We start from the raw sequence: 14,891 nt of genomic DNA on the forward strand, positions 1-14,891 counted from the left end.
CTTCACAAAAAAAGTTATTCAAGAATATCTCCTCAGATTTGGGGGAATTTCGTCGGTCGACCTCTTCCGAAGGTCGTACAAGCTCGGGGATGGTACCAATCGATCCGCAGGACCCAAATTAGTCCAGATGCAACCACTTTCCAAGTCTCTCCGACCTTCACAAAAAAAGTTATTCAAGAATATCTCTTTCTCCTATGTGCTTTCATCCCTAACCCTAACCCTAACCCTAACCCTTCCGAAAGTAGGAGAAGCTCAAGGATGGTACCGATCGATGCGCGCTACCCCATTTAGTGGAGGTAGAGCCTACTTGCAAGTCTCTCCGACCTTCACAAAAAAAGTTATTCAAGAATATCTCTTTCTCCTATGTGCTTTCATCCCTAACCCTAACCCTAACCCTTCCGAAAGTCGGAGAAGCTCAAGGATGGTACCAATCGATGCGCGCTACCCCATTTAGTAGGGGTAGAGCCTACTTGCAAGTCTTTCCGACCTTCACAAAAAAAGTTATTCAAGAATATCTCTTTCTCCTATGTGCTTTCATCCCTAACCCTAACCCTAACCCTTCCAAAAGTCGGAGAAGCTCAAGGATGGTACCGATCGATGCGCGCTACCCCATTTAGTGGGGGTAGAGCCTACTTGCAAGTCTCTCCGACCTTCACAAAAAAGGTTATTCAAGAATATCTCTTTCTCCTATGTGCTTTCATCCCTAACCCTAACCCTAACCCTTCCGAAAGTCGGAGAAGCTCAAGGATGGTACCGATCGATGTGCGCTACCCCATTTAGTGGGGGTAGAGCCTACTTGCAAGTCTCTCCGACCTTCACAAAAAAAGTTATTCAAGAATATCTCCTCAGATTTGGGGGAATTTCGTCGGTCGACCTCTTCCGAAGGTCGTACAAGCTCGGGGATGGTACCAATCGATCCGCAGGACCCAAATTAGTCCAGATGCAACCACTTTCCAAGTCTCTCCGACCTTCACAAAAAAAGTTATTCAAGAATATCTCTTTCTCCTATGTGCTTTCATCCCTAACCCTAACCCTAACCCTAACCCTTCCGAAAGTAGGAGAAGCTCAAGGATGGTACCGATCGATGCGCGCTACCCCATTTAGTGGAGGTAGAGCCTACTTGCAAGTCTCTCCGACCTTCACAAAAAAAGTTATTCAAGAATATCTCTTTCTCCTATGTGCTTTCATCCCTAACCCTAACCCTAACCCTTCCGAAAGTCGGAGAAGCTCAAGGATGGTACCAATCGATGCGCGCTACCCCATTTAGTAGGGGTAGAGCCTACTTGCAAGTCTTTCCGACCTTCACAAAAAAAGTTATTCAAGAATATCTCTTTCTCCTATGTGCTTTCATCCCTAACCCTAACCCTAACCCTAACCCTTCCGAAAGTAGGAGAAGCTCAAGGATGGTACCGATCGATGCGCGCTACCCCATTTAGTGGAGGTAGAGCCTACTTGCAAGTCTCTCCGACCTTCACAAAAAAAGTTATTCAAGAATATCTCTTTCTCCTATGTGCTTTCATCCCTAACCCTAACCCTAACCCTTCCGAAAGTCGGAGAAGCTCAAGGATGGTACCAATCGATGCGCGCTACCCCATTTAGTAGGGGTAGAGCCTACTTGCAAGTCTTTCCGACCTTCACAAAAAAAGTTATTCAAGAATATCTCTTTCTCCTATGTGCTTTCATCCCTAACCCTAACCCTAACCCTTCCAAAAGTCGGAGAAGCTCAAGGATGGTACCGATCGATGCGCGCTACCCCATTTAGTGGGGGTAGAGCCTACTTGCAAGTCTCTCCGACCTTCACAAAAAAGGTTATTCAAGAATATCTCTTTCTCCTATGTGCTTTCATCCCTAACCCTAACCCTAACCCTTCCGAAAGTCGGAGAAGCTCAAGGATGGTACCGATCGATGTGCGCTACCCCATTTAGTGGGGGTAGAGCCTACTTGCAAGTCTCTCCGACCTTCACAAAAAAAGTTATTCAAGAATATCTCCTCAGATTTGGGGGAATTTCGTCGGTCGACCTCTTCCGAAGGTCGTACAAGCTCGGGGATGGTACCAATCGATCCGCAGGACCCAAATTAGTCCAGATGCAACCACTTTCCAAGTCTCTCCGACCTTCACAAAAAAAGTTATTCAAGAATATCTCTTTCTCCTATGTGCTTTCATCCCTAACCCTAACCCTAACCCTAACCCTTCCGAAAGTAGGAGAAGCTCAAGGATGGTACCGATCGATGCGCGCTACCCCATTTAGTGGAGGTAGAGCCTACTTGCAAGTCTCTCCGACCTTCACAAAAAAAGTTATTCAAGAATATCTCTTTCTCCTATGTGCTTTCATCCCTAACCCTAACCCTAACCCTTCCGAAAGTCGGAGAAGCTCAAGGATGGTACCAATCGATGCGCGCTACCCCATTTAGTAGGGGTAGAGCCTACTTGCAAGTCTTTCCGACCTTCACAAAAAAAGTTATTCAAGAATATCTCTTTCTCCTATGTGCTTTCATCCCTAACCCTAACCCTAACCCTTCCAAAAGTCGGAGAAGCTCAAGGATGGTACCGATCGATGCGCGCTACCCCATTTAGTGGGGGTAGAGCCTACTTGCAAGTCTCTCCGACCTTCACAAAAAAAGTTATTCAAGAATATCTCTTTCTCCTATGTGCTTTCATCCCTAACCCTAACCCTTCCGAAAGTCGGAGAAGCTCAAGGATGGTACCGATCGATGTGCGCTACCCCATTTAGTGGGGGTAGAGCCTACTTGCAAGTCTCTCCGACCTTCACAAAAAAAGTTATTCAAGAATATCTCCTCAGATTTGGGGGAATTTCGTCGGTCGACCTCTTCCGAAGGTCGTACAAGCTCGCGGATGGTACCAATCGATCCGCAGGACCCAAATTAGTCCAGATGCAACCACTTTCCAAGTCTCTCCGACCTTCACAAAAAAAGTTATTCAAGAATATCTTTTTCTCCTATGTGCTTTCATCCCTAACCCTAACCCTAACCCTTCCAAAAGTCGGAGAAGCTCAAGGATGGTACCGATCGATGCGCGCTACCCCATTTAGTGGGGGTAGAGCCTACTTGCAAGTCTCTCCGACCTTCACAAAAAAAGTTATTCAAGAATATCTCTTTCTCCTATGTGCTTTCATCCCTAACCCTAACCCTAACCCTTCCGAAAGTCGGAGAAGCTCAAGGATGGTACCGATCGATGTGCGCTACCCCATTTAGTGGGGGTAGAGCCTACTTGCAAGTCTCTCCGACCTTCACAAAAAAAGTTATTCAAGAATATCTCCTCAGATTTGGGGGAATTTCGTCGGTCGACCTCTTCCGAAGGTCGTACAAGCTCGGGGATGGTACCAATCGATCCGCAGGACCCAAATTAGTCCAGATGCAACCACTTTCCAAGTCTCTCCGACCTTCACAAAAAAAGTTATTCAAGAATATCTCTTTCTCCTATGTGCTTTCATCCCTAACCCTAACCCTAACCCTTCCGAAAGTCGGAGAAGCTCAAGGATGGTACCGATCGATGCGCGCTACCCCATTTAGTGGGGGTAGAGCCTACTTGCAAGTCTCTCCGACCTTCACAAAAAAAGTTATTCAAGAATATCTCTTTCTCCTATGTGCTTTCATCCCTAACCCTAACCCTAACCCTTCCGAAAGTCGGAGAAGCTCAAGGATGGTACCGATCGATGCGCGCTACCCCATTTAGTGGGGGTAGAGCCTACTTGCAAGTCTCTCCGACCTTCACAAAAAAAGTTATTCAAGAATATCTCTTTCTCCTATGTGCTTTCATCCCTAACCCTAACCCTAACCCTTCCGAAAGTCGGAGAAGCTCAAGGATGGTACCGATCGATGCGCGCTACCCCATTTAGTGGGGGTAGAGCCTACTTGCAAGTCTCTCCGACCTTCACAAAAAAAGTTATTCAAGAATATCTCTTTCTCCTATGTGCTTTCATCCCTAACCCTAACCCTAACCCTTCCAAAAGTCGGAGAAGCTCAAGGATGGTACCGATCGATGCGCGCTACCCCATTTAGTGGGGGTAGAGCCTACTTGCAAGTCTCTCCGACCTTCACAAAAAAAGTTATTCAAGAATATCTCTTTCTCCTATGTGCTTTCATCCCTAACCCTAACCCTAACCCTTCCGAAAGTCGGAGAAGCTCAAGGATGGTACCGATCGATGCGCGCTACCCCATTTAGTGGGGGTAGAGCCTACTTGCAAGTCTCTCCGACCTTCACAAAAAAAGTTATTCAAGAATATCTCCTCAGATTTGGGGGAATTTCGTCGGTCGACCTCTTCCGAAGGTCGTACAAGCTCGGGGATGGTACCAATCGATCCGCAGGACCCAAATTAGTCCAGATGCAACCACTTTTCAAGTCTCTCCGACCTTCACAAAAAAAGTTATTCAAGAATATCTCTTTCTCCTATGTGCTTTCATCCCTAACCCTAACCCTAACCCTTCCGAAAGTCGGAGAAGCTCAAGGATGGTACCGATCGATGCGCGCTACCCCATTTAGTGGGGGTAGAGCCTACTTGCAAGTCTCTCCGACCTTCACAAAAAAAGTTATTCAAGAATATCTCTTTCTCCTATGTGCTTTCATCCCTAACCCTAACCCTAACCCTTCCGAAAGTCGGAGAAGCTCAAGGATGGTACCGATCGATGCGCGCTACCCCATTTAGTGGGGGTAGAGCCTACTTGCAAGTCTCTCCGACCTTCACAAAAAAAGTTATTCAAGAATATCTCTTTCTCCTATGTGCTTTCATCCCTAACCCTAACCCTAACCCTTCCGAAAGTCGGAGAAGCTCAAGGATGGTACCGATCGATGCGCGCTACCCCATTTAGTGGGGGTAGAGCCTACTTGCAAGTCTCTCCGACCTTCACAAAAAAAGTTATTCAAGAATATCTCCTCAGATTTGGGGGAATTTCGTCGGTCGACCTCTTCCGAAGGTCGTACAAGCTCGGGGATGGTACCAATCGATCCGCAGGACCCAAATTAGTCCAGATGCAACCACTTTCCAAGTCTCTCCGACCTTCACAAAAAAAGTTATTCAAGAATATCTCTTTCTCCTATGTGCTTTCATCCCTAACCCTAACCCTAACCCTTCCGAAAGTCGGAGAAGCTCAAGGATGGTACTGATCGATGCGCGCTACCCCATTTAGTGGGGGTAGAGCCTACTTGCAAGTCTCTCCGACCTTCACAAAAAAAGTTATTCAAGAATATCTCCTCAGATTTGGGGGAATTTCGTCGTTCGACCTCTTCCGAAGGTCGTACAAGCTCGGGGATGGTACCAATCGATCCGCATGACCCAAATTAGTCCAGATGCAACCACTTTCCAAGTCTCTCCGACCTTCACAAAAAAAGTTATTCAAGAATATCTCTTTCTCCTATGTGCTTTCATCCCTAACCCTAACCCTAACCCTTCCGAAAGTCGGAGAAGCTCAAGGATGGTACCGATCGATGCGCGCTACCCCATTTAGTGGGGGTAGAGCCTACTTGCAAGTCTCTCCGACCTTCACAAAAAAAGTTATTCAAGAATATCTCTTTCTCCTATGTGCTTTCATCCCTAACCCTAACCCTAACCCTTCCGAAAGTCGGAGAAGCTCAAGGATGGTACCGATCGATGCGCGCTACCCCATTTAGTGGGGGTAGAGCCTACTTGCAAGTCTCTCCGACCTTCACAAAAAAAGTTATTCAAGAATATCTCTTTCTCCTATGTGCTTTCATCCCTAACCCTAACCCTAACCCTTCCGAAAGTCGGAGAAGCTCAAGGATGGTACCGATCGATGCGCGCTACCCCATTTAGTGGGGGTAGAGCCTACTTGCAAGTCTCTCCGACCTTCACAAAAAAATTTATTCAAGAATATCTCCTCAGATTTGGGGGAATTTCGTCGGTCGACCTCTTCCAAAGGTCGTACAAGCTCGGGGATGGTACCAATCGATCCGCAGGACCCAAATTAGTCCAGATGCAACCACTTTCCAAGTCTCTCCGACCTTCACAAAAAAAGTTATTCAAGAATATCTCTTTCTCCTATGTGCTTTCATCCCTAACCCTAACCCTAACCCTTCCGAAAGTCGGAGAAGCTCAAGGATGGTACCGATCGATGTGCGCTACCCCATTTAGTGGGGGTAGAGCCTACTTGCAAGTCTCTCCGACCTTCACAAAAAAAGTTATTCAAGAATATCTCCTCAGATTTGGGGGAATTTCGTCGGTCGACCTCTTCCGAAGGTCGTACAAGCTCGGGGATGGTACCAATCGATCCGCAGGACCCAAATTAGTCCAGATGCAACCACTTTTCAAGTCTCTCCGACCTTCACAAAAAAAGTTATTCAAGAATATCTCTTTCTCCTATGTGCTTTCATCCCTAACCCTAACCCTAACCCTTCCGAAAGTCGGAGAAGCTCAAGGATGGTACCGATCGATGCGCGCTACCCCATTTAGTGGGGGTAGAGCCTACTTGCAAGTCTCTCCGACCTTCACAAAAAAAGTTATTCAAGAATATCTCTTTCTCCTATGTGCTTTCATCCCTAACCCTAACCCTAACCCTTCCGAAAGTCGGAGAAGCTCAAAGATGGTACCGATCGATGCGCGCTACCCCATTTAGTGGGGGTAGAGCCTACTTGCAAGTCTCTCCGACCTTCACAAAAAAAGTTATTCAAGAATATCTCTTTCTCCTATGTGCTTTCATCCCTAACCCTAACCCTAACCCTTCCGAAAGTCGGAGAAGCTCAAGGATGGTACCGATCGATGCGCGCTACCCCATTTAGTGGGGGTAGAGCCTACTTGCAAGTCTCTCCGACCTTCACAAAAAAAGTTATTCAAGAATATCTCTTTCTCCTATGTGCTTTCATCCCTAACCCTAACCCTAACCCTTCCGAAAGTCGGAGAAGCTCAAAGATGGTACCGATCGATGCGCGCTACCCCATTTAGTGGGGGTAGAGCCTACTTGCAAGTCTCTCCGACCTTCACAAAAAAAGTTATTCAAGAATATCTCTTTCTCCTATGTGCTTTCATCCCTAACCCTAACCCTAACCCTTCCGAAAGTCGGAGAAGCTCAAGGATGGTACCGATCGATGCGCGCTACCCCATTTAGTGGGGGTAGAGCCTACTTGCAAGTCTCTCCGACCTTCACAAAAAAAGTTATTCAAGAATATCTCTTTCTCCTATGTGCTTTCATCCCTAACCCTAACCCTAACCCTTCCGAAAGTCGGAGAAGCTCAAGGATGGTACCGATCGATGCGCGCTACCCCATTTAGTGGGGGTAGAGCCTACTTGCAAGTCTCTCCGACCTTCACAAAAAAAGTTATTCAAGAATATCTCTTTCTCCTATGTGCTTTCATCCCTAACCCTAACCCTAACCCTTCCGAAAGTCGGAGAAGCTCAAGGATGGTACCGATCGATGCGCGCTACCCCATTTAGTGGGGGTAGAGCCTACTTGCAAGTCTCTCCGACCTTCACAAAAAAATTTATTCAAGAATATCTCCTCAGATTTGGGGGAATTTCGTCGGTCGACCTCTTCCAAAGGTCGTACAAGCTCGGGGATGGTACCAATCGATCCGCAGGACCCAAATTAGTCCAGATGCAACCACTTTTCAAGTCTCTCCGACCTTCACAAAAAAAGTTATTCAAGAATATCTCTTTCTCCTATGTGCTTTCATCCCTAACCCTAACCCTAACCCTTCCGAAAGTCGGAGAAGCTCAAGGATGGTACCGATCGATGCGCGCTACCCCATTTAGTGGGGGTAGAGCCTACTTGCAAGTCTCTCCGACCTTCACAAAAAAAGTTATTCAAGAATATCTCTTTCTCCTATGTGCTTTCATCCCTAACCCTAACCCTAACCCTTCCGAAAGTCGGAGAAGCTCAAAGATGGTACCGATCGATGCGCGCTACCCCATTTAGTGGGGGTAGAGCCTACTTGCAAGTCTCTCCGACCTTCACAAAAAAAGTTATTCAAGAATATCTCTTTCTCCTATGTGCTTTCATCCCTAACCCTAACCCTAACCCTTCCGAAAGTCGGAGAAGCTCAAGGATGGTACCGATCGATGCGCGCTACCCCATTTAGTGGGGGTAGAGCCTACTTGCAAGTCTCTCCGACCTTCACAAAAAAAGTTATTCAAGAATATCTCCTCAGATTTGGGGGAATTTCGTCGGTCGACCTCTTCCGAAGGTCGTACAAGCTCGGGGATGGTACCAATCGATCCGCAGGACCCAAATTAGTCCAGATGCAACCACTTTCCAAGTCTCTCCGACCTTCACAAAAAAAGTTATTCAAGAATATCTCTTTCTCCTATGTGCTTTCATCCCTAACCCTAACCCTAACCCTTCCGAAAGTCGGAGAAGCTCAAGGATGGTACCGATCGATGCGCGCTACCCCATTTAGTGGGGGTAGAGCCTACTTGCAAGTCTCTCCGACCTTCACAAAAAAAGTTATTCAAGAATATCTCTTTCTCCTATGTGCTTTCATCCCTAACCCTAACCCTAACCCTTCCGAAAGTCGGAGAAGCTCAAGGATGGTACTGATCGATGCGCGCAACCCCATTTAGTGGGGGTAGAGCCTACTTGCAAGTCTCTCCGACCTTCACAAAAAAAGTTATTCAAGAATATCTCTTTCTCCTATGTGCTTTCATCCCTAACCCTAACCCTAACCCTTCCGAAAGTCGGAGAAGCTCAAGGATGGTACCGATCGATGCGCGCTACCCCATTTAGTGGGGGTAGAGCCTACTTGCAAGTCTCTCCGACCTTCACAAAAAAAGTTATTCAAGAATATCTCTTTCTCCTATGTGCTTTCATCCCTAACCCTAACCCTAACCCTTCCGAAAGTCGGAAAAGCTCAAGGATGGTACCGATCGATGCGCGCTACCCCATTTAGTGGGGGTAGAGCCTACTTGCAAGTCTCTCCGACCTTCACAAAAAAAGTTATTCAAGAATATCTCCTCAGATTTGGGGGAATTTCGTCGGTCGACCTCTTCCGAAGGTCGTACAAGCTCGGGGATGGTACCAATCGATCCGCAGGACCCAAATTAGTCCAGATGCAACCACTTTCCAAGTCTCTCCGACCTTCACAAAAAAAGTTATTCAAGAATATCTCTTTCTCCTATGTGCTTTCATCCCTAACCCTAACCCTAACCCTTCCGAAAGTCGGAGAAGCTCAAAGATGGTACCGATCGATGCGCGCTACCCCATTTAGTGGGGGTAGAGCCTACTTGCAAGTCTCTCCGACCTTCACAAAAAAAGTTATTCAAGAATATCTCTTTCTCCTATGTGCTTTCATCCCTAACCCTAACCCTAACCCTTCCGAAAGTCGGAGAAGCTCAAGGATGGTACCGATCGATGCGCGCAACCCCATTTAGTGGGGGTAGAGCCTACTTGCAAGTCTCTCCGACCTTCACAAAAAAAGTTATTCAAGAATATCTCCTCAGATTTGGGGGAATTTCGTCGGTCGACCTCTTCCGAAGGTCGTACAAGCTCGGGGATGGTACCAATCGATCCGCAGGACCCAAATTAGTCCAGATGCAACCACTTTCCAAGTCTCTCCGACCTTCACAAAAAAAGTTATTCAAGAATATCTCTTTCTCCTATGTGCTTTCATCCCTAACCCTAACCCTAACCCTTCCGAAAGTCGGAGAAGCTCAAGGATGGTACCGATCGATGCGCGCTACCCCATTTAGTGGGGGTAGAGCCTACTTGCAAGTCTCTCCGACCTTCACAAAAAAAGTTATTCAAGAATATCTCTTTCTCCTATGTGCTTTCATCCCTAACCCTAACCCTAACCCTTCCGAAAGTCGGAGAAGCTCAAGGATGGTACCGATCGATGCGCGCAACCCCATTTAGTGGGGGTAGAGCCTACTTGCAAGTCTCTCCGACCTTCACAAAAAAAGTTATTCAAGAATATCTCCTCAGATTTGGGGGAATTTCGTCGGTCGACCTCTTCCGAAGGTCGTACAAGCTCGGGGATGGTACCAATCGATCCGCAGGACCCAAATTAGTCCAGATGCAACCACTTTCCAAGTCTCTCCGACCTTCACAAAAAAAGTTATTCAAGAATATCTCTTTCTCCTATGTGCTTTCATCCCTAACCCTAACCCTAACCCTTCCGAAAGTCGGAGAAGCTCAAGGATGGTACCGATCGATGCGCGCTACCCCATTTAGTGGGGGTAGAGCCTACTTGCAAGTCTCTCCGACCTTCACAAAAAAAGTTATTCAAGAATATCTCTTTCTCCTATGTGCTTTCATCCCTAACCCTAACCCTAACCCTTCCGAAAGTCGGAGAAGCTCAAGGATGGTACCGATCGATGCGCACTACCCCATTTAGTGGGGGTAGAGCCTACTTGCAAGTCTCTCCGACCTTCACAAAAAAAGTTATTCAAGAATATCTCTTTCTCCTATGTGCTTTCATCCCTAACCCTAACCCTAACCCTTCCGAAAGTCGGAGAAGCTCAAGGATGGTACCGATCGATGCGCGCTACCCCATTTAGTGGGGGTAGAGCCTACTTGCAAGTCTCTCCGACCTTCACAAAAAAAGTTATTCAAGAATATCTCTTTCTCCTATGTGCTTTCATCCCTAACCCTAACCCTAACCCTTCCGAAACTCGGAGAAGCTCAAGGATGGTACCGATCGATGCGCGCAACCCCATTTAGTGGGGGTAGAGCCTACTTGAGAGTCTCTCCGACCTTCACAAAAAAAGTTATTCAAGAATATCTCCTCAGATTTGGGGGAATTTCGTCGGTCGACCTCTTCCGAAGGTCGTACAAGCTCGGGGATGGTACCAATCGATCCGCAGGACCCAAATTAGTCCAGATGCAACCACTTTCCAAGTCTCTCCGACCTTCACAAAAAAAGTTATTCAAGAATATCTCTTTCTCCTATGTGCTTTCATCCCTAACCCTAACCCTAACCCTTCCGAAAGTCGGAGAAGCTCAAGGATGGTACCAATCGATGCGCGCTACCCCATTTAGTGGGGGTAGAGCCTACTTGCAAGTCTCTCCGACCTTCACAAAAAAAGTTATTCAAGAATATCTCTTTCTCCTATGTGCTTTCATCCCTAACCCTAACCCTAACCCTTCCGAAAGTCGGAGAAGCTCAAGGATGGTACCGATCGATGCGCGCTACCCCATTTAGTGGGGGTAGAGCCTACTTGCAAGTCTCTCCGACCTTCACAAAAAAAGTTATTCAAGAATATCTCCTCAGATTTGGGGGAATTTCGTCGGTCGACCTCTTCCGAAGGTCGTACAAGCTCGGGGATGGTACCAATCGATCCGCAGGACCCAAATTAGTCCAGATGCAACCACTTTCCAAGTCTCTCCGACCTTCACAAAAAAAGTTATTCAAGAATATCTCTTTCTCCTATGTGCTTTCATCCCTAACCCTAACCCTAACCCTTCCGAAAGTCGGAGAAGCTCAAGGATGGTACCGATCGATGCGCGCTACCCCATTTAGTGGGGGTAGAGCCTACTTGCAAGTCTTTCCGACCTTCACAAAAAAAGTTATTCAAGAATATCTCTTTCTCCTATGTGCTTTCATCCCTAACCCTAACCCTAACCCTTCCGAAAGTCGGAGAAGCTCAAGGATGGTACCGATCGATGCGCGCAACCCCATTTAGTGGGGGTAGAGCCTACTTGCAAGTCTCTCCGACCTTCAAAAAAAAAGTTATTCAAGAATATCTCCTCAGATTTGGGGGAATTTCGTCGGTCGACCTCTTCCGAAGGTCGTACAAGCTCGGGGATGGTACCAATCGATCCGCAGGACCCAAATTAGTCCAGATGCAACCACTTTCCAAGTCTCTCCGACCTTCACAAAAAAAGTTATTCAAGAATATCTCTTTCTCCTATGTGCTTTCATCCCTAACCCTAACCCTAACCCTTCCGAAAGTCGGAGAAGCTCAAGGATGGTACCGATCGATGCGCGCAACCCCATTTAGTGGGGGTAGAGCCTACTTGCAAGTCTCTCCGACCTTCACAAAAAAAGTTATTCAAGAATATCTCCTCAGATTTGGGGGAATTTCGTCGGTCGACCTCTTCCGAAGGTCGTACAAGCTCGGGGATGGTACCAATCGATCCGCAGGACCCAAATTAGTCCAGATGCAACCACTTTCCAAGTCTCTCCGACCTTCACAAAAAAAGTTATTCAAGAATATCTCTTTCTCCTATGTGCTTTCATCCCTAACCCTAACCCTAACCCTTCCGAAAGTCGGAGAAGCTCAAGGATGGTACCGATCGATGCGCGCTACCCCATTTAGTGGGGGTAGAGCCTACTTGCAAGTCTCTCCGACCTTCACAAAAAAAGTTATTCAAGAATATCTCTTTCTCCTATGTGCTTTCATCCCTAACCCTAACCCTAACCCTTCCGAAAGTCGGAGAAGCTCAAGGATGGTACCGATCGATGCGCGCAACCCCATTTAGTGGGGGTAGAGCCTACTTGCAAGTCTCTCCGACCTTCAAAAAAAAAGTTATTCAAGAATATCTCCTCAGATTTGGGGGAATTTCGTCGGTCGACCTCTTCCGAAGGTCGTACAAGCTCGGGGATGGTACCAATCGATCCGCAGGACCCAAATTAGTCCAGATGCAACCACTTTCCAAGTCTCTCCGACCTTCACAAAAAAAGTTATTCAAGAATATCTCTTTCTCCTATGTGCTTTCATCCCTAACCCTAACCCTAACCCTTCCGAAAGTCGGAGAAGCTCAAGGATGGTACCGATCGATGTGCGCAACCCCATTTAGTGGGGGTAGAGCCTACTTGCAAGTCTCTCCGACCTTCACAAAAAAAGTTATTCAAGAATATCTCCTCAGATTTGGGGGAATTTCGTCGGTCGACCTCTTCCGAAGGTCGTACAAGCTCGGGGATGGTACCAATCGATCCGCAGGACCCAAATTAGTCCAGATGCAACCACTTTCCAAGTCTCTCCGACCTTCAAAAAAAGTTATTCAAGAATATCTCTTTCTCCTATGTGCTTTCATCCCTAACCCTAACCCTAACCCTTCCGAAAGTCGGAGAAGCTCAAGGATGGTACCGATCGATGCGCGCTACCCCATTTAGTGGGGGTAGAGCCTACTTGCAAGTCTCTCCGACCTTCACAAAAAAAGTTATTCAAGAATATCTCTTTCTCCTATGTGCTTTCATCCCTAACCCTAACCCTAACCCTTCCGAAAGTCGGAGAAGCTCAAGGATGGTACCGATCGATGCGCGCAACCCCATTTAGTGGGGGTAGAGCCTACTTGCAAGTCTCTCCGACCTTCAAAAAAAAAGTTATTCAAGAATATCTCCTCAGATTTGGGGGAATTTCGTCGGTCGACCTCTTCCGAAGGTCGTACAAGCTCGGGGATGGTACCAATCGATCCGCAGGACCCAAATTAGTCCAGATGCAACCACTTTCCAAGTCTCTCCGACCTTCACAAAAAAAGTTATTCAAGAATATCTCTTTCTCCTATGTGCTTTCATCCCTAACCCTAACCCTAACCCTTCCGAAAGTCGGAGAAGCTCAAGGATGGTACCGATCGATGCGCGCTACCCCATTTAGTGGGGGTAGAGCCTACTTGCAAGTCTCTCCGACCTTCACAAAAAAAGTTATTCAAGAATATCTCCTCAGATTTGGGGGAATTTCGTCGGTCGACCTCTTCCGAAGGTCGTACAAGCTCGGGGATGGTACCAATCGATCCGCAGGACCCAAATTAGTCCAGATGCAACCACTTTCCAAGTCTCTCCGACCTTCACAAAAAAAGTTATTCAAGAATATCTCTTTCTCCTATGTGCTTTCATCCCTAACCCTAACCCTAACCCTTCCGAAAGTCGGAGAAGCTCAAGGATGGTACCGATCGATGCGCGCTACCCCATTTAGTGGGGGTAGAGCCTACTTGCAAGTCTCTCCGACCTTCACAAAAAAAGTTATTCAAGAATATCTCTTTCTCCTATGTGCTTTCATCCCTAACCCTAACCCTAACCCTTCCAAAAGTCGGAGAAGCTCAAGGATGGTACCGATCGATGCGCGCAACCCCATTTAGTGGGGGTAGAGCCTACTTGCAAGTCTCTCCGACCTTCAAAAAAAAAGTTATTCAAGAATATCTCCTCAGATTTGGGGGAATTTCGTCGGTCGACCTCTTCCGAAGGTCGTACAAGCTCGGGGATGGTACCAATCGATCCGCAGGACCCAAATTAGTCCAGATGCAACCACTTTCCAAGTCTCTCCGACCTTCACAAAAAAAGTTATTCAAGAATATCTCTTTCTCCTATGTGCTTTCATCCCTAACCCTAACCCTAACCCTTCCGAAAGTCGGAGAAGCTCAAGGATGGTACCGATCGATGCGCGCTACCCCATTTAGTGGGGGTAGAGCCTACTTGCAAGTCTCTCCGACCTTCACAAAAAAAGTTATTCAAGAATATCTCTTTCTCCTATGTGCTTTCATCCCTAACCCTAACCCTAACCCTTCCGAAAGTCGGAGAAGCTCAAGGATGGTACCGATCGATGCGCGCTACCCCATTTAGTGGGGGTAGAGCCTACTTGCAAGTCTCTCCGACCTTCACAAAAAAAGTTATTCAAGAATATCTCTTTCTCCTATGTGCTTTCATCCCTAACCCTAACCCTAACCCTTCCGAAAGTCGGAAAAGCTCAAGGATGGTACCGATCGATGCGCGCTACCCCATTTAGTGGGGGTAGAGCCTACTTGCAAGTCTCTCCGACCTTCACAAAAAAAGTTATTCAAGAATATCTCCTCAGATTTGGGGGAATTTCGTCGGTCGACCTCTTCCGAAGGTCGTACAAGCTCGGGGATGGTACCAATCGATCCGCAGGACCCAAATTAGTCCAGATGCAACCACTTTCCAAGTCTCTCCGACCTTCACAAAAAAAGTTATTCAAGAATATCTCTTTCTCCTATGTGCTTTCATCCCTAACCCTAACCCTAACCCTTCCGAA

This window comes from Limanda limanda, unplaced genomic scaffold (genome assembly GCF_963576545.1).
Source record: "Limanda limanda unplaced genomic scaffold, fLimLim1.1 SCAFFOLD_31, whole genome shotgun sequence".
Lineage (NCBI taxonomy): Eukaryota > Metazoa > Chordata > Actinopteri > Pleuronectiformes > Pleuronectidae > Limanda > Limanda limanda.